An 18538-nucleotide genomic window follows, 5' to 3' on the forward strand; every position below is an offset into this window, starting at 1 on the left:
TACCCTATCAAGCAATATTTACCTTGATTTTTCTTCATTTGTTTGTTGATGAAAATTTAAATGCCCTCATTCTTGACCCTGTGCTTGGATGTCACTATTTATTTTCATAGAAACTACCTAAACAATCTTTCACACAAACTTTTTAAAGCAACATTAGTTGTGGTGGAAATGACACAGAAACTGTGTGACAGCTATATTTTGTATAACAATTAATATTGTATAATAGTCTCACATTAATAACTTAAACATATTTAACTTATTTCACTAGTGCTTAATTAAGATACAATAATAGTTACCAGATAATTAATATTTTTAAATGTTATTTTTATTGTTGAAGTTTAAAACTCAAGGCGACAAGGCGAAAACAGTGATTTTGACACCGAAAAGGAGGTTGAATAATATGAAATAATATAATAGAAATGTAGTATTTTTTAAAAATAAGTTTTATTATTAGTTTGACAAAGAAAGAATCATCTGAACAAAAGTATATACCTTTGGATATAAAGGACATAAAAGTGCTCGTAATTGAAAAATTACCTATATATAAGATAATTTCTCTCATTCTTTTAACATTTTTTTTTTGTTCATAATTGTTATGAGATGTATACTCTTGTACTAGTTTGTATATATTTACAATAAAGGGAGAGAAAAAAAATCCATATCAATTAACCACAAGATGGCAAAGGCGGGATCAACATCCGGCGTCAGTGTCAGTGTACAGAGAAAACGGTCGGAAGAGAAGCCGGTAGGCTATTTAGAGAGAAACAATGGAACTTGAAAAGGCCTACCGAAACGATAATCTCACGTAATTGCTCAATTAACCAACAAAACAGCTTGTACAGTATGCCGTCGCTACATTTACCTCAGGAAAGTCAGTCAGCATCCAACACCCCATCAACTGGCAAGAAACAAAAGAATATGAGCCCTGTTTATATCAACAGCGAAACGGAGTAGAAACAATATTATTTAAATAAGTTATTGTTTGTCCCAAATGCACAGAAAAATCTAGAAATCTGCTCAGTTTCATACTAAACAGGAATTTGAACTCGTGTAGTTACGCACTAAACCAAACATTTGCAATATACTTTTTTAAACACTAAGGGGAACTAGAGAGCTTTCAAAAATCATCCCAGGAATTCCTGATTGCCTGGACAGAACAGCAGTCTGATCTTCCAGTGGGATCATTACAATCATCATTTTCTGATCTGCAAAATAAAGTCACCAAACAGAGCTCAGCCAATAATTCCAATGTAAACCCGATTCATTATTATTATTATAAATACTACTTATTGGTAAAATCTAGGCCATATCCAGTCCATTTAGCATACTAATAAGCATTAATAAAATACTATATTTGTTAATTAAATTATTTGTTTTAAAATTAGATATTTTTTCTAATGAGACTGTTGATCTGAATGTTTCATTCAGAAACTACATGCTTGCTGCTGTCCTCACTGAAGGTCAGACTCGTCTAAATTCTTCCATGATCTGTTACATTCTGCTGGATGATGAAGTTATGAGCCGATATATCTGGAAGCTGCAGAACAGAGCTCTGAACCAAGCCATGGAACAGTTAAAGGTGAATGTCTATTTTTACAGTTCTTTTATGGTTCTCTTGAGTGCATCGTTTGACTGCCGTCTTTTCCATTTGAGAAATTCTCCTCATTTACAGATTTTTGCATCTGCATCGTTTCTGGGAGCATTTCAGACATTCCTAATTACCCAAAAAGGACTTTCTGTAAAATCCAGACTATAAAACAACAAGCTAATGAAAGGAGGACAAAAAGCATGTAGTTCATCACCCCTGGCTTTATGTCCAGTTGTGTAAATGGTTCATTTTACAAATCGTAAAGTGTTATTCTGTGGTTGGAGAAAGACACTGACATTTATGATGATTTTTTATATTGCTGCTCACGCTAGATTACTCATACTGGCATGGATGTTTTGACGTGGCCTCGACACCTCTGTGTTTGGCTGAGACTCTAATTGCATTAGTGGTTTGTGGGAGCGGATTCTCTAGGGTTGATGTTTGGGTCGACCGCTCTGTGGTTCAAGGTGAAGGCCTTAAATGATTCAACAGGATGCTGCTCGCTTTGCTTGGTTAAACCATCAGACTTGATTAGCAGTGAGTGCTAAGACTGTTATCCTCCTAATTTAATAGACATCATTTCAGAGACCGTTTTACAGGGATTTCCTTGCATTGAGATGATCGACAATTTAGCATTAAGGGATTTGTGTCTATGTGTTTTCTCTCTGGGGATGTAAAGTAAACTAAATTGATGTTATGTGTGGTGCAGAGAAATTAAAAATATGCACTGGTTGAACTTTAACCGCACAAATGCCTGTGAAAGACTGAGTTATCCAAACTTGAGTAATGGGATGTAATGTATTATATGTAGATGAAAACAAAACATGTGCATGACTGCATGAATTATTATTCCTTTAAAAAAAAAAAGCAAACAAAAAATCGTTGAATATTGGGTGTGTCTATTATCATACACAAATTTTAAAGCTGATCCGGTACCTTAAAATAGTATGCCTTTGTTTCTAAAAAGTCAATATTAATAAATGTTCTCTTTAATTCCTTTGGGGAGAACCACCCAATTTTGTACTTTTATTTTGGAGTGCAGATTGCACAAGTTTTATTTATAAATGTTTTAAACCTATATGTAAATAAACACAAATATTATTAATTATGTAGTATTAAATATTATTAATTATTATAAATTATAAATTATAAATGTGTGTGTGTGTGTGTGTGTGCGTGCGTGCGTGCGTGCGTGCGTGCATGCGTGCGTGTGTGTGTCATCAATAACCAAATCCAGTTAATTGAGTAATCCACGTACGAAGAACAGACCCATGATCTCTTCATCCTGGCCAAGTGTGCAGCATCAGATCTCTCTCTTTTCTTTTGGGTCAAGCAAAAATGGCAATTTATGACACTAGACAATTACAAGTTGAGGAAACCTCAAGTGGCTGTTTAAAAATATTTTTTTTTATATTGGTGAAATCCAGAATTTTAATTGATTTTCAGTATTACAAAACAATGGATGATCTTATGTGTTTTGAAAAGATTTGGTGTTACAAAGGAGTTTTATGTAAAATTTGTGATGCAAATTTAAAGTTTATGGTTTATTAGGCTGTTTTTCATATTTATGTGTAACATTTGGTTGTACAATGTCTTTAAAATTTTTATTAAAGTCGTGTTGAAAATTCTCTCTCTCTCTCTCTCTCTCTCTCTCTCTCTCTCTCATATATATATATAGATGTCAAAAATCTTTCTAAATAATTTGTTTCAAAAAATTAGATGACAATCAAAACTAGCTCGCTTTCGGTTTGTTTTCAATACCCTGAAAGGTAAATAGCAGTAGAAACAGTCTCTGCACCTGTTCTCTTTTTTCTGCTCAATGAGTTTGACACCTTCAGCGCTCTTTGATTCCTCCTGCCTGTGCTGTCAGCAGTCTCATTACAGCGGCTTATATATGGCACACTCTCCGTCTTCTACAACAATAGAGCTCTTTCTGTGAGGGATTTTTTTGTTGTTATAGCAGTTAATGTGCTGGCATTCTATTCCACCATCCAGAGGGTTTTCTTCCCCTGTCTAAATCATCACCGGGCTCTGCTTTGAGGATAAGACCATCGTTAGGTTGAACGAGTCAAATAATTATTCCAGTAAGGTGACAAAACGTCTCAATGCTGTCCTTACATGCTTGATCTATGCGCTCGGGCTTCATGCTTCTCTGAGCCCTAGCTGGAGTCAATGACCCTCTGAAGCCACATAAAAGCAATAGGATTTGGACCTTAGTGCCTCAGCAGGCAGTCAAAATATGATTTTGATTTTTCCCAACGAGCCCCAAGTCAATTATAAAGCACAGGCCCTAGTGTTAATGGCCTTGATAAGCCTGGACTTTGGACTCTCGCCCCTTTAAAAGAGTCCATTTGGTCCTGTTTAGTTGACCCAGGCTTTGAGGTTCTCCTTCAGCCTTGAGTCAATAATAATGTTGACCTCAGATCTATATGCTTGCTCTTTAAAAAATGACACACCAGACGTTTATGAAGACCACAGTTGGAATTTAGGATCTCAGCTAAAAATATTAGATCATTGATAGTTCTGGAAATGTTAGTTTAGTTGTTTAAAAAAATAAAATAAAATAAAGCCTTAAAATAACAATTAGGTACAGTTCTATATGCGTTGTTTTTGACACCATTCCACCAAGGGTGTCATTTTTTGGTTTCAAAATGTGCAGAAATCATTCCTGAAATCTTAAAGGTCCCATGAAGTACCTTGAAATGTGCAGTTTTGACACAATCTGAAACAATCTCACAATCTCACCTGAGGATGGGTCATAGAGTAGCTCCTTCCCAGCCAATAGCATTTCATTGTTTGTGATGCATCATGTTAATGACGTCCTATCTGCATTCTTTAATTTTTTAGTGATTCTAAAGTTGAACATTGACCTAATAGTGTTATTTTATTTAAGCATCATTTTCTGTTTCTAGCCTGCACCCAGACAGGGTTGCACCTTTGCAAACTAATTTGCATACATAATTGATTCTGAACTCTACAGAAATATACGTGATGCATCAATAAACATTTTTTTTTTTCTCCCACTTCTAATTAATAACTTCTAATGCCACACTGACAGTGTCCACACTCCATATCATTTATAATTTTGTCTTCCTGGACAAAATGAGTCAGGGTAGACTAAAAATGGGCAATTGCTTTAAATTTTACATTTAAGTACGCGGGGTAAAGTAAATGTTACAAATTTCTCTCCCATTCATTTGACATGAATTCACAGTTCAGAGTTAGTGATAATGATATAAACAATCAGATGGTGACAACACAAAAAATTATTCAAGTTGCAACAGCATATATACATAGACAGCAACACAATTTTTGGGTCTATACACCAACACAATTAATCAATTGATTTGAAATTAAACAAACAAGATGTGCTTTAACCGCAGACTGCTTTAATTTAAGGGGTATTTGCATCCAAATATGTGCCCCCCACTTGTTAAGGGTCCAAAAGTAAGTGGACAAAATAATAATCATAAATCAAACTTTCACTTTTTAGTACTTAGTTGCAAATCCTTTGCAGTTTTTCTTGAGGTATTTCCCCTCAGTTTTGTTTTCAGCAAGTGAAATGCAAGCTTAATCGGATTCAGATCAAGTGATTGAAATGGCCATTGGTTAACTTTTCACTTCTTTCCCTTCAAAAACTCTTTGGTTGCTTTTGCAGTATGCTTTGGGTCATTCTTTATCTGCACTGTGAAGCACTGTCCAATGTGTTTTGAAGCATTTGGCCTAATATATGCAGAAAATATTGCCTGAAACTACGGTGGCCGGGAAGTGCAAAACAACATTACAAAGTGTGAAACACTTTTACCAAGGACAAAACAAATTTACATTTTAGAAAAAAAATTAACAAGACACAAAACCCTTTTACAAGTCCCTAAACAATTTTAAAATTACAGGTTCTTTGTGGAAAGGGAATGTACCACACAACAGAAGCGACGTGGAATGTACCACACACACTGGAAAATATCAATAATATCCAGCTTGTGTGTGACTTTGTAGACAGGAAATTTCCACGAGTCTACCACTATAAAAATCATGGTTTGAACAACTGCGATAAAATATATTAGAACTATTCTGAGAAAATATCAGCGTGAGTGTATGTAGAAACATGTAAACGCAAGTACACGGAAACAATCAATGCACAGCATGTGTTGACTGATAAAGATATCAAAACCGACCCCACCCTGTAGACCCGAGTCGCTCTGTTACATAGGTCGGTTGATGCTCTTGCAGAACCTTTTGACTTGGATTCGAATCCCGTTGATCACATTAATTTTGATTTATACTTTTCTGCTACACAGATATTAAAATCAATAATGTTTGCACTGACACCAAGTAATAAGAATCTTTATTTGGTATGGGCATGTTTTGTTGCTGTGAAAAAGTGACGAATCTGCCAATCTGCAAACGTGAATAGTTTACATCTGAAAAGGGGACTCACCAGTTAAACAGTAACACCGACTTCATTCAGTTTACTGTTAAGAGTCCTCAAGCAGATGTTTACACCGTGTAGACTTGACGTCATGTCCACGATTACAGTGTACGAGTGGCCCTCGTTAAAATATTGAACACAGTATGCAGTATGTTTCCGTCTGGTCCGCATCCTTTATTAACTCCAAACACCGACCACACATAAAGCTAAACTGTGTTAAGCTGCTCATGTGTTTGCCACAAAACGGGCCAAACAACCCTCGACCGCTGTCTATGTTCGGTCACCATAAACTTTGTTTACACCATGTACCCCACAGCATTAATTTACCGTGCTCACCGTACATTCCACGTCACTTCCAGTGTGGTTCATTCCCTTTCTGTAAGGAATCTGTAATTGTAAATTTGTTTCGGGATTTTTTTCTAATATGTAAATTTGTTTCGTCCATGGTAAAATTATTTTTCCTATGTAATTGTGTCTGATGATGGGTAAAAATTGTTTTTCAAAATGTAAATTTGTCTCGAGCTTTGTAAAAGTGTTGTGTTGTTTTGCACTTCTCGGCCACCGAAACACTTCAGAATTTATCCTGCTGCTTTTGGCAGCAGTCACATCATCAATAAATAAAAGAGAGCCAGTTCCATGGACAGCCATACATGCCCACGCCATGTCACTACTACCACAATGCATCACTTTTTAGGATCATGAGCAGTTCCTTTCCTTCTCCATACACTACTCTTCCCGTACACAGTGATCTTGCTATATGCTTATTTGCTATATGCCCTTAATGTCATTGTTTATTCATTTTCTTGTTGGCTTAGTCCCTTTATTAATCCGGGGTCGCCACAGCGGAATGAACCGCCAACTTATCCAGCAAGTTTTTGCGCAGTGCATGCCTTTCCAGCATCCCGCAACCCATCTCTGGGAAACATCCACACACACACTCTTACACTACAGACAATTTAGCCTACCCAATTCACCTGTACCGCATGTCTTTGGACTGTGGGGGAAACTGGAGCACCCAGAGGAAACCCACGCGAACGCAGGGAGAACATGCAAACTAAACACAGAAACGCCAATTGAGCCGAGGCTCAAACCAGAGACCTTCTTGCTGTGAGGCGACAGCACTACCTACTGCGCCACTGCGTCGCCCCTTAATGTCATTGTATTGTTTACAAATTTGTATTCCTTATGTATATTTTTAGACTAGATTTCATGTACAATTGTATATATTGTAAATTTTCTTTTCTTTGATGTAATCGGTTTATAGGGTGTTGTTCCAGCACTGTAAAGGCCTTTTTGTAGAACTCTAATCTGGACTTCCTGTTTTTTAGGCTCACCAATGGTTTACATCTTGTGATGAAACCTCTGTATTGACTCTGGCGTAGTCTTCTCGATTGTTGACTCTGACACATACACACACACACACACACACACACCTACATCCTGGAGAGTTTTCTTGATCTGGCCAACTGTAGTGAAGGGTGTTTTCTTTACCAGGGAAAGAATTCTTCTGTCATCCACTGCAGTTGTTTCCGTAGTCTTCCGGGTCTTTTGGTGTTTCTGAGGTCACTGATGCATTCTTTCTTTTTAAGAATGTTCCAAACCAATGTTTGGCCACGCCTGATGTTTTTGCTATCTCTCTGATGGGTTTGTTTAGTTTTTTGAGCCTAATGATGGCTTGCTTGACTGATAAATGCAAATGCAAATAGCACATTTGATATGAACTTTGGACCTTTTATCTGCTTATTGTAATTGGGATAATCAGGGAATAACACACACCTGGCCATGGAACAGCTTAATAAACTCTAAAAACAAAAGCTTTGTAAACCCATTTTATTATACTTGAAAAACAATACATTTTTCTTTTTATACCTACTGCATATAGCTAACTATATACCTACATCTTCATACTTCAAACGATTACATTTTAGCTGTCATGGGGTACTGTATGGATTTTAATGCAATGTACAATAAGCTTACAAAACCAAATATAATATACAGAATGTTTATTTTGTTGTGTGTAATAATAAATTGCAGAATGCAGGGATTTTTGATACTGTATAGCTTTCAAAACCTTCAAACTTTAAACCACCAAAACTACTTGAAACTTCAATCTTCTAGAACTAATTCAAACATTGTAAAGCCTTTCTCAAGCCAACATCCCAAACCTTTTTTATATAAAATAAAATAAAACCTCTAGTTCTGTTTTTCTGGACGTAAATGAGCTTCATGTTCAAGGTAGAATAATTAGACAAGATAAACAGCTCAAACGCCACAAAAACACAAGAATTATCCACTGACAAATTCACTCTGAACATCCATGGTTCTCCTGATGATTGCGAGCTGTTCTTCTAGAGCTCATTTTTTAACACTTGTTTCACAGAGAACTTTTTCCTTGTGTTGCATGTCTTTCTAATGACCCAGCAGTAAATCTTGCTCTGGTTTCTGTGTTTGAATTGGCTCTTTGGGGGTCATGTGTAAGCTAATGATTAATGGCGTTCAATAAACTGGATGAAAGGGAAAATGTCTGTGTTTCCTCGCCCTCTCTTTGGGGGCTTAGAAGTCACAAGTGTTTTAAATGTTTTCCTATATTTCCATGATTCAGCCATTCCTTAGCATTAAAGGGGTGGTCCACTACGATATTATATTTTAAACTTTAGTTGAGGTGTAATGTACAGCATCTTGTTAGTACCGGGTTGGAGCTCTCTGCTTTAATCCTTCATGGCATAGTATTGGAAATATTCCTCCGAGATTTTGGTCCGTATTGACATAGCATCATGCAGTTGCTGCAGATGGGTCAGCTGCACAACTATGATGTGACTCTCTCATTCCACCACATCCTAAAGGGGCTCTATTAGATTGAGATCTGGTGAATGTGGAGGCTATTTGAGTACAGTAAACTCATTGCCATGTTTAAAAAAACAAGTCTGATATGATTTGAGTTTTTTTATGACATGGTGCTTTATCCTGCTGGAAGTAGCCATTAGAAGATGGATACACCGTGGTAATAAAGGGATGGACATGGTCATCAACAATACTCAGGCTGTGGCACTGACACAATGCTCAATTGGTACTAATGGGCCCAAAGTGTGCCAAGAATATATCCCCCACACCATTACACCACCACCAGCCTGAACCGTTGATACGAGGCAGGATGGATCCATGCTTTCATGTTGTTGATGCCAAATTCTGACATCAGCATCCGAATGTCACAGAAGAAATTGAGACTCATCAGACCAGGCAACATTTTTCCAATCTTCTATTGTCCAATTTTGATGAGCCTGTGTGAATTGTAGCCTTAGGTTTCTGTTCTTAGCTGACAGGAGTGACACCTGGTGTGATCTTCTGCTGCTGTAGCCCATCCGCCTCAAGGTTTGACGACGACAAGGTTTGATTGTGTGTTCTGAGATGCTTTTCTGCATACCTCAGTTGTAATGAGTGGTTATTTAAGTTACTGTTGCTCTTCTATCAGATAGACCAGTCTGGCCATTCTCCTCTGACGTCTGGCATCAACAAGGCATTTGCGCTCACTGGATACTTTATCTTTTTTGGACCATTCTCTGTAAACCCTAGAGATGGTTGTGCTTGAAATTCCCAGTAGATCAGTAGTTTCTGAAATACTCAGACAATCTGGCACCAACACCCATGCCACATTCAAAGTCATTTAAGTCACCTTTTTTCCCCATTCTGATGCTTGCAGCAGATCGTCTTGATGTCTCATCCGAAAGACAGCACTCACTGAGCAGTATAGAGTCCCTGTCACTATACTGGGGCATTAGGACCCACACAGACCGCAGGTTGAGTGGCCCCTGCTAGCCTCACGAACACCCCTTTTGGCAGCAACCTAGCTTTGCCATGTGTTCTCCCATCCAGGTACTGACCGGGCACAGCCCTGCTTTGCTTCAGTGGGTGACCATGAGAGAGTTACAGAGAGCTAGCTGCCGGCTAGCTTTCCGGCTACTGCAAAATTCAATACAGTTTATCATGGCATATTTGTTTTTATAGCATGTTAATTAATAAATGACAGTATATTTATGTTATAACTGCCAAAAAAATGCTACTATAGTAACAGTAAATACTATATAATATTTGACACATGATTTTGTAACACTTTCGGGACTTTCTGCATTTGTTATATGTAGCAAATAATACATGCACAGTACCTCGATGCAAATAATGCAATTTGTGGTTCAAGTGTTGATAGGGCCATGCATAAAATCAGAAACGTCCATTTATAACAACTACTGTCTAAGCTCATTGGAAATATTAATAACAATTGCTACATTTCTCCAAATTAATATTTTAGGGGAATATTAGTAAATCTCAGTCATCAAGGAGAATATAAAGAAAATAAAATACTTTCTTTAAGGCCTATACAGATTTAAGAAGAGTGCTTGCTTGATGAATTGCACCCACACACAGGCTTCTTGAAACAGTATCGCTTCAGTAGTGGTTGAACATTCCTGTACTATAGTCTTGGAAAAAAAGGCCACCTGGTTTCTTTCTTGCTTTTAAATGAGTATCAGTGATATTATGGTTGTGCAAGTGGTGACTTGAAATGGAGCAAAAGTGAAATGGATGAATGCGGATTCAAAACTGGCCAGGAATTGTGTCATGCTAAAGAGATGCTTTTGAGAATCTAAAGTAGTGTGAAAAAGGCAGTGAAAACGAGATACACTTTACAAGTTCAGGTTTGGTGCATTGCTTTGTGGGATACTTTGGTTATTTGATATAGACTAAAGTCTTTTGTGATTTGAGTTTATTTCATTCTGTGATGAGACTTTCTGAGTTTTTTTTTTCTATTAATTTAGCCAAAACAAACTGATATCATGTCATATAGGCATAATGTTGAACAGGGAAGATGTTCTTATTTTACTCATCAAAAGATCCTCCTTTTTGCCTTTAATTTTACCTACAGAATATGATCTAAAAGAAATAAAAGAAAACAAAGCAAGGCAATTATTCAAACAATTATGTGGCCAGTAGAGGACAGTCATGTTTAGGAAAAAGTCTCTACAGACTTGTTTTAGGGAAGAAATTCATAGAACACTTTGTCAATATTAGTTTTGTATCTTCAAGGAATTATTAAAATTAGGTAATGGTACACTGAAAAAAATTAAACATTGGATTTGATAAAATTTCTATTAAGGTAAGTAGTTGCAAACAATTAATTTGGGCTAAATGTAAACAAACAAAGTTAAAGCCAATATAAATGGTTTGCAACAATTTTGCAAAACATTTTCATTCAGACTTTTTTTTTTCTGCATTACTTTGATCAGAGCTGACATTGAATATATACAGTATAGTGTCCTGGGTCTTCAGCGAGGCCTCCTCCTGGTGAGACATGCCTGAAACACCTCCCTGGGTAGGTGTCCTGGAGACATCTGAAACAGATGCCCAACTCACCTCAGCTTATTCTCTCAATGTGGAGGAGCAGTGGCTCTAATCCGAGCTCCTCCCGGATGACAGAGCACCTTACCCTATCTATAAGGGTGCGCCCTGCCACCCTGTGAAGGAAACTTATATTGGCCGCTTGTATCCGTGATCTTGTTCTTTCAGTGATGACCCAAAGCTCATGACCATAGGTGAGAGTAGGAGCGTAGAATGACCAGCAAAATTGAGACCTTTGCCTTTCAGCTTAGCTCCTTCTTTACCACAATGGACCGGTACACCGACCGATTACTGCTGCCGATGCACCAATCTACTTGTCAATCTCACGTTTCATCCTTCCCTCACTCATAAACTCTTCCACCTGGGGTAAGGACTTTCCTCCAACCTGGAGATGGCAAACCACCTTTTTTCTGGTGGAGCACCAGGACCTCGAACTTGGAGGTGGCCGCATTGTGAAACGGGTGGTGATCGAAGGTTAAAACCACGACAACTTAATTGTCAGGCACAGAAACTAGCTCTTGGGATATGGAATTAAATATATATTTTAAAGTAAATGGACAATTTTTTTATTATTATTATTTTGTGCTGTATAGATTTTCTAAAGTAGTGTTGTTTTGAAATAAATGATTGCATAATTATCATGATAACCATGAAAGCATGATTATTCCTCAAACTATAATCATCCAACCAAAATCTATACTCAATGCAACCCTACCTGTTTGGTGAGATTAAAAAAATCCTTAAAAATACAGCTCAGAAGGTTATTAGGATGCATTTTTTTGGCCAACTTAATGCAAATTTTTGCTAATTAAATGACGTATGCTTTTATTAACCTTTGATTCAGTGTAATGTAGCTGTTTGGGAATGTAAAAAAGGTCTGCAAAGTTTCAATGATTAAAGTGCCCCTTTATGGATTTTTTAAATATTAGTGTCACGCAAAGTGGAGATTTAGAAAAATGAATCGTTGAACAAATTATATGGAAGTCCTTGGGATAATTAAATAAAAATAAACGCATATTATTGGAGAATGAAAATGTTTTTTGACCTTGCATGCATAAGAAGCGCTTTTAAAAGTACACATTGGATGGAAGTTTTTTTTCTCCAATTGAAAAAAGCTAGACTGAATTGCGAAAATCATTTTATTTAATTTATTTCCATAGTTTATTAGAATAATTGCACCTTATAGTCTTTATTAGCTTCCTTAAACCACCATAAACATTGATTAAACCTGTAGTTGGTTTGTGTTATTGACGTCATATAGAGAAGCATTCACATTGTATCTCACCTTTGGATTTTGTCCTCTGCATTTGACCCAGTGCACAAACACACAGCAGTGAACATAAACACTGTGGACACAAACCCAGAGCAGTTTATGAAAAAAATTTGTTTTTGAGAAAATTTATGAGAAACAAAGTTTATGAGAAACTTTGAGCTTAAATCCAGACATGGCTGTTTCACTGCTAAAATGCACTGTAGGCAGATCAATCACATTTCCAATACTTAATATTGTCTTTTTTCACTTTTCCTCACTAAAGCCCTATTAGAAGTTAACATCTGATGGAGATAATGAACTGACTCCGAAAGAAATGATCATGAAAATGGGTTGAGGGGGTTTAGTAGAGGATTCAACAGCAAAACACTTCTGGTAATAACCCTAAATTGTTTTATTGCTCAAATTAAGGCAGAGACACTCATTGACAAAATTATCGAGAGGCAGTTAAATAACAACCAGGCCATGTGAAAGCCAACATACTTCCTAACAACTCGCTGGGTGAAGAGTCCATAAGGAGAGCCAGGTTAACAATAATCATCAACCTCTTCACCCTCCAAAAATTATAGCTTTATTGATTTCCTGTCAGTGGCCAGAGCCTTTGAGTTGTATTTATCTATTTCCAGCAGATAAGATATCTGTGGAAGCACCATCATGGCATGACTAGTGTTGTGTGCATATGTCAGTATGTTTTGTGGTATGAGACTTTTAGAGTCTTTAATTACACTTTGCGTCAGCGACGACACTTTCCTAAGGTTAATCTATAGCAGGAATTGATCAGAATTTTTGGGGGCTGAAGAAACATTTAATGAATGGCTCACCTTGACATGTTGACCTCTTTATGGTTTTTCAAGTGAATACAACAGATTATATATGTTAAAATTGGTAACAAGTTCTAATCAACATTAGAGGGCAGTGATCTATTAAAATCAGGTTGTCTTTTTCTTTGCGTAAGTGAAAAGATTTTGTTCATATAGCTACGAACACTCTTAAATGAATGACCATTCACAAACATCTGTGGAAACAACTTAAAATGCTATATTAAGCATGTCAGGAGGTTAGAAATGTCATTGTATAAGGAAGTACATTAAGTGCATGTGATCCTCAAGTATGCAGCTGTTTAATTGTCAAGCACATGCCTATAGATTAAATATATAAGATGCATGTGAATGCTGTTCATTTTTTTTTATTTATTATTTTAATGTGCACCTTTTAAACTTTTTATTATTTTTTTTCCTAAAAAGTTTTCATTGTCAGGACCCTCAAAGCGCTGTGGAGCAGGGCATCCAGATGAAAGACACAAATAATAATTCAGTGCTTCCCCCAGGTTTGAAGTATAGCCGGATTGAAACTCTTACCCACAGCCTATAAATGGTTAACTACGTGTGACAAACAAAAAATATATAATTTTTACCAGTAGTTTCTTTTCAATAGGTTATTTTTTTAAAGACTGCTGTAGACTATTATCAAACATTTTAGATATGTCATTCATTCATCCATTTTCTTTTCAGCTTAGTTCCTTTATTAATCAGGGGTCGCCACAGCGGAATGAATCACCAACTTATCCAGTACATGTTTTACGCAGTGGATGCCCTTCCAGCTGCAACCTATCACTGGGAAACATCCATACACTATTATTCACACACATACACTATGGACAATTTTAGTTTACCAAATTCACCTACTGTGTACCGCATGTCTTTGGACTTTGGGGGAAACCAGAGCACCCGGAGGAAACCCACACAAACTTGGGGAGAACATACAACTTCCAAACAGAAATGCCATCTGACTCAGCCGAGGCTTGAACCAGCGACCTTCTTGCTGTGAGGCCACAGCGCTATTCACTGCCCCACCTTACTACCATTTTAGATAATATATAATATATAATATATTTACATAAATTGAATACAATATACAGCAAATGTAAAATAAATGACATAAAAGGGAATAAAAATGATAATATGTGAGAAAACAAAAGTAAAGAGGCAAATTGGAGGAGGTTTGTTCTTTATCTTCATTCTGCAGATAGTCTGTTTAACTGTTTTCTCACTAGTGAAGCTTTCAGTTTTTCACTTACAAAGTCTGCTATGTAAATAGCAAATGCCCCATGGTGTGACGCAACTGGCTCTTAAAGGGAATGAGAGATGCGACTCTGGTTTACTTTTCAAAACATACCCATAACTCATTAAGAGAATAAGCATATTCCTGTTAGACCATGCGCCGAGTCACTTAGATTAAAGTAGGCTTAAATAAAAGAGTAATGAAAAAAACATGATTAATGGCAACTTTAGAAAGCAGAAGCAAATGTCAAATCTAGGACATTTTAGGAGATTCAGAGACCCGGACCTAGCATTTTTAATTCCCAGAAAGGCATATCTACATATAAACGAGAGATTTACTACTGGTTTTCCACTGGTTAATCGACTGTGGATGTGTGGTTAATGGATGGGATACACCAAAAAAGTAAAAGGAGGATAGTTTAAAAGAAAAGTGTCACCAAATATACTTGCTCGGCTGTTAATATAGCTGAGTGGCATGCCCAAGTAAAGTCTATGTGTATGAAGCACTGTAGTTTAAGGTTTAAATTTGAAATGTTCATATACAGATTGTGTGCTAAAATCTGCATTTATTTGCAACCACCTCACCCCAAAATGCACATTTTAGCACACAATCTGCATAGGAACATTCACAAACAAATGATGGTTTGCATGCAATTTAAAATGTCACACTAAACTCCATAATGCATTAGGCATTCTACTCTAATCTTGCAACTATGCATAACTGCAGAACAACACCTTACAGGTTATCTAAGGTAAAACTTCTCAAGTCCTGCTGGTCTTTAAAATCTGCATGGCTGATATCGCTGTACGATTACAAGGAGATTTAGAGCAGCGCTGGAGCAGACAAACTGCTGAGACTGTGATAACCACCCTAATCTCTGAGCAAACTCATTACCTCCAGTATTACCCAGTATACAGCTCATAAGAAGGCTGAGGTCCATTCTGTAATGTTGTGTTTTGTTTCTACATATTTTTACAGCTACAGAGTTTTTAAAGAAATGTGCTTGTTTGTAGTTTTCATCATGTAGTGTAAATGTCATCATAGGAGCTTTATAGCGTCATGATTTACTTTTTAGATTTTACAGTTTAACAAAAAATGTAATAAAGATTTATAAAATAATATAATGTAGACTGTATATACTGAATATATACAGGTTTTACAAGGTTAAAGAGGACATGTTTATTTCTAAATAAACAAATGAAGTCAGAATTATTAGCCCCCCTATTTATTTTCCCCAACTTCTGTTTTATAGAGAGCAGATTTTTTTTCATCATATTTCAAAACTTGTTAGTTTTAATAACTCATTTCTAATAATTTTTCTAATAATTTGTTTTATCTTTGACATGATGACAGTAAATAATATTTTACTAGATATTTTTAAGGCATTTCTATACAGCTTAAGTGACATTTAAAGGCTTCATTGGGTTAACTAGGCAGGTTAAAAAGGTAAGGGTAATTAGGCAAGTTATTGTATAACGATGGTTTGTTCTATAGACTATTGAAAAAAAAATTATTAAAGGGGCTAACAATTTTGACCTCAAAATGGTTTTTAAAAAATAAAAAAAACTGCTTTTATTTTAGCCAAAATAAAACAAATAAGACTTTCTACAGAGGAAAAAATATTATCAGACATACTGTGAAAATTTCCTTGCTCTGTTAAGTATTATTTGGGAAATATTTAAAAAAAGAACAAAAATTCAAAGGGGTTTAATATTTCTGATTTCAACTATACATATTCAATTTCTTTCTAAGTTGTTCACATTCCCCAACATACTCTAAGTGATTGTGAGTATGTGAACTTTGTGTTTTATGTAAAGTTCAGTTTATTGGCAAATAAGATGCAAGTTTAAGAATCACATGAGGCCGGCCTGACAGCTGGCTTTCTGTGAATGTGCATTGATTAGGCGTGCTCAGAAAACCATGCTGTATATCATAAATTTAATAAAATCCATGGAGACAATGAAGTTTCATGGTGACAAACACCTGCAATACCACTAGGCCATGATAAAACCAAATAAATGTTTTAGCAGAGTAACCAAGACACAAGTTACAAAGACTCCACCTTCTTCTGGAATGCTCATTTGCATTTAAAGATAGAAATGCAATGCTTCTATTAAAAAATGGCCATTTACATCATGGTATAATACTTGATATTTTGTAAAATGTTAAGCTTAAACTTGTGACACATTCTAGACACCTTAAGGCAGAAAGCACATATAGTTCATCAAAGCACTCATCTGACGATGATATTGCAGAGTGAGCACTTTTGCAGCTTGGTTTCAGGAAAAAAAAAAGTCTTTGTGAATTGATGAATTTACAGTTACAGTATATCTTCAAAGTACTTTTAATCTCCTAAAGCTAAACATCACAGAAAATTTGATTTCTCATGGTATGACCCCCTTTAAGTCATGATGCCTTTATGCCACTTTAGCCTTTTAACAAGGACTCTGTGAGGCCTAGTGCAAGAGAAACAGGAATTTTAATCCTCTTTGTGCCTCTCTCAGCTATGATTAATCTTTGCAATATTAGGCACGATGAAAAATAATCAGTATGAACGGGCCCACGTCTACACAGGAGGAGGAAAATTCTTTTTTTTTCTTTTTTTTTTTAGCTAGCTGTGGATAAAAGTCATACTTTAAAGGGGACCTATTATGACCCTTTTTACAAGATCTAAAATAAGTCTCTGATGTCCCTAAGGTGTGTATGTGAAGTTTTAGCTCAAAATATAAACATTAGTTTCTAACTTTTTGAAACAGATTCTTTTAAGCTTTGATCTACATTGTGCCGTTTTTTGTGACTGTCGCTTTAAATTCAAATGAGATTGTTGTTCCAGCCCTCTTTTTTAAAAGGAGGCGGAGCTACAAATGCCTGTGCATTAGCATATTCAAAACAGAACTAGCGTTATCTCTGAGGAAAAACTGAAAATGTGATAAAGTTTTTAAGAAAGTTTTTAAGATCTATAATGCCAGTGTTAAGGTTATTGCACACTGAATCCGAAATTTCCATCTGTAATTTTTGCATGTTAAGAAAAAAATTCAACCTCACGCTTTGTGAATCGTATTCACAAACACACTGCCTGCAGAACTTTCATCTGTCATAAAAAAAAAAAATCAAACTGGGTTATTTTTTTTTTTCTATACTGTTTGTTTCTGAAAAAGCCTTTTGAAAATAGTTTTGACAGTTCAGAGCCACTATACAAGCAATAGGCAGAATACAGAACGCTGTCATTTGAGCCACAGATAACTATGACAAAAAAAAGTGTAAAAAATAAAGACAGAATGTGGCGAACAGTTGCCAAAAAACTAAATGGTGGATTCAGTGACTGCCGTACCTCTGTCCTACTGCTGTTTGTTGTGTGTGTGTGTGTGTGTGTGTGTGTGTGTGTGTGTGTGTGTGTGTGTGTGTGTGTGAGTGTCTATACCTTTGACGTAGTCTATAGAGAAAACTAGATGCATCATGGTCCGACAGTTTAACATGGCCTCCACCTATTATAATGTCTATGGTATGCCTTCTGTCAGTCTTTGTTCAGGATTTGTTCAGGTTGCTCGATTCTGGGAAAAGTCATAATCACAATTATTTTCGTCATATATTTAATTCCGATTATTCAAAACAATATACAGTTGAAGTGAAAATTCTTCACCCTCATGTAAAATTTTTGTTTTCATACATTTTCCCCAAATGATGTTTAACAGATTCAGGAATTTTTCGTAGTATTTCCTATAATATTTTTTTCTTCTGGAGAAAGTTTTATTTGTTTCACTTTGGCTAGAATAAAAGCAGGTTTATTATTATATGGGGGTTG

At 36.1% G+C, this 18538-nt stretch overlaps 1 long non-coding RNA gene across 4 annotated transcripts in view; it reads left to right on the top strand.

Moving 5' to 3' along the window:
* The first annotated feature begins 641 nt into the window (after positions 1-641).
* The window catches only part of LOC141377048 (uncharacterized), a 99838-nt gene continuing 81941 nt past the window's right edge, over positions 642-18538 (top strand). For all 4 annotated transcript variants that reach the window (XR_012388873.1, XR_012388872.1, XR_012388874.1 and 1 more), the window contains exons 1-2: positions 642-745; positions 1429-1579. This is a non-coding gene — a long non-coding RNA (uncharacterized lncRNA). The remainder of the gene's footprint in view (positions 746-1428; positions 1580-18538) is intronic.

The sequence above is a fragment of the Danio rerio genome, chromosome 13 (assembly GCF_049306965.1).
Source record: "Danio rerio strain Tuebingen ecotype United States chromosome 13, GRCz12tu, whole genome shotgun sequence".
Taxonomy (NCBI): domain Eukaryota; kingdom Metazoa; phylum Chordata; class Actinopteri; order Cypriniformes; family Danionidae; genus Danio; species Danio rerio.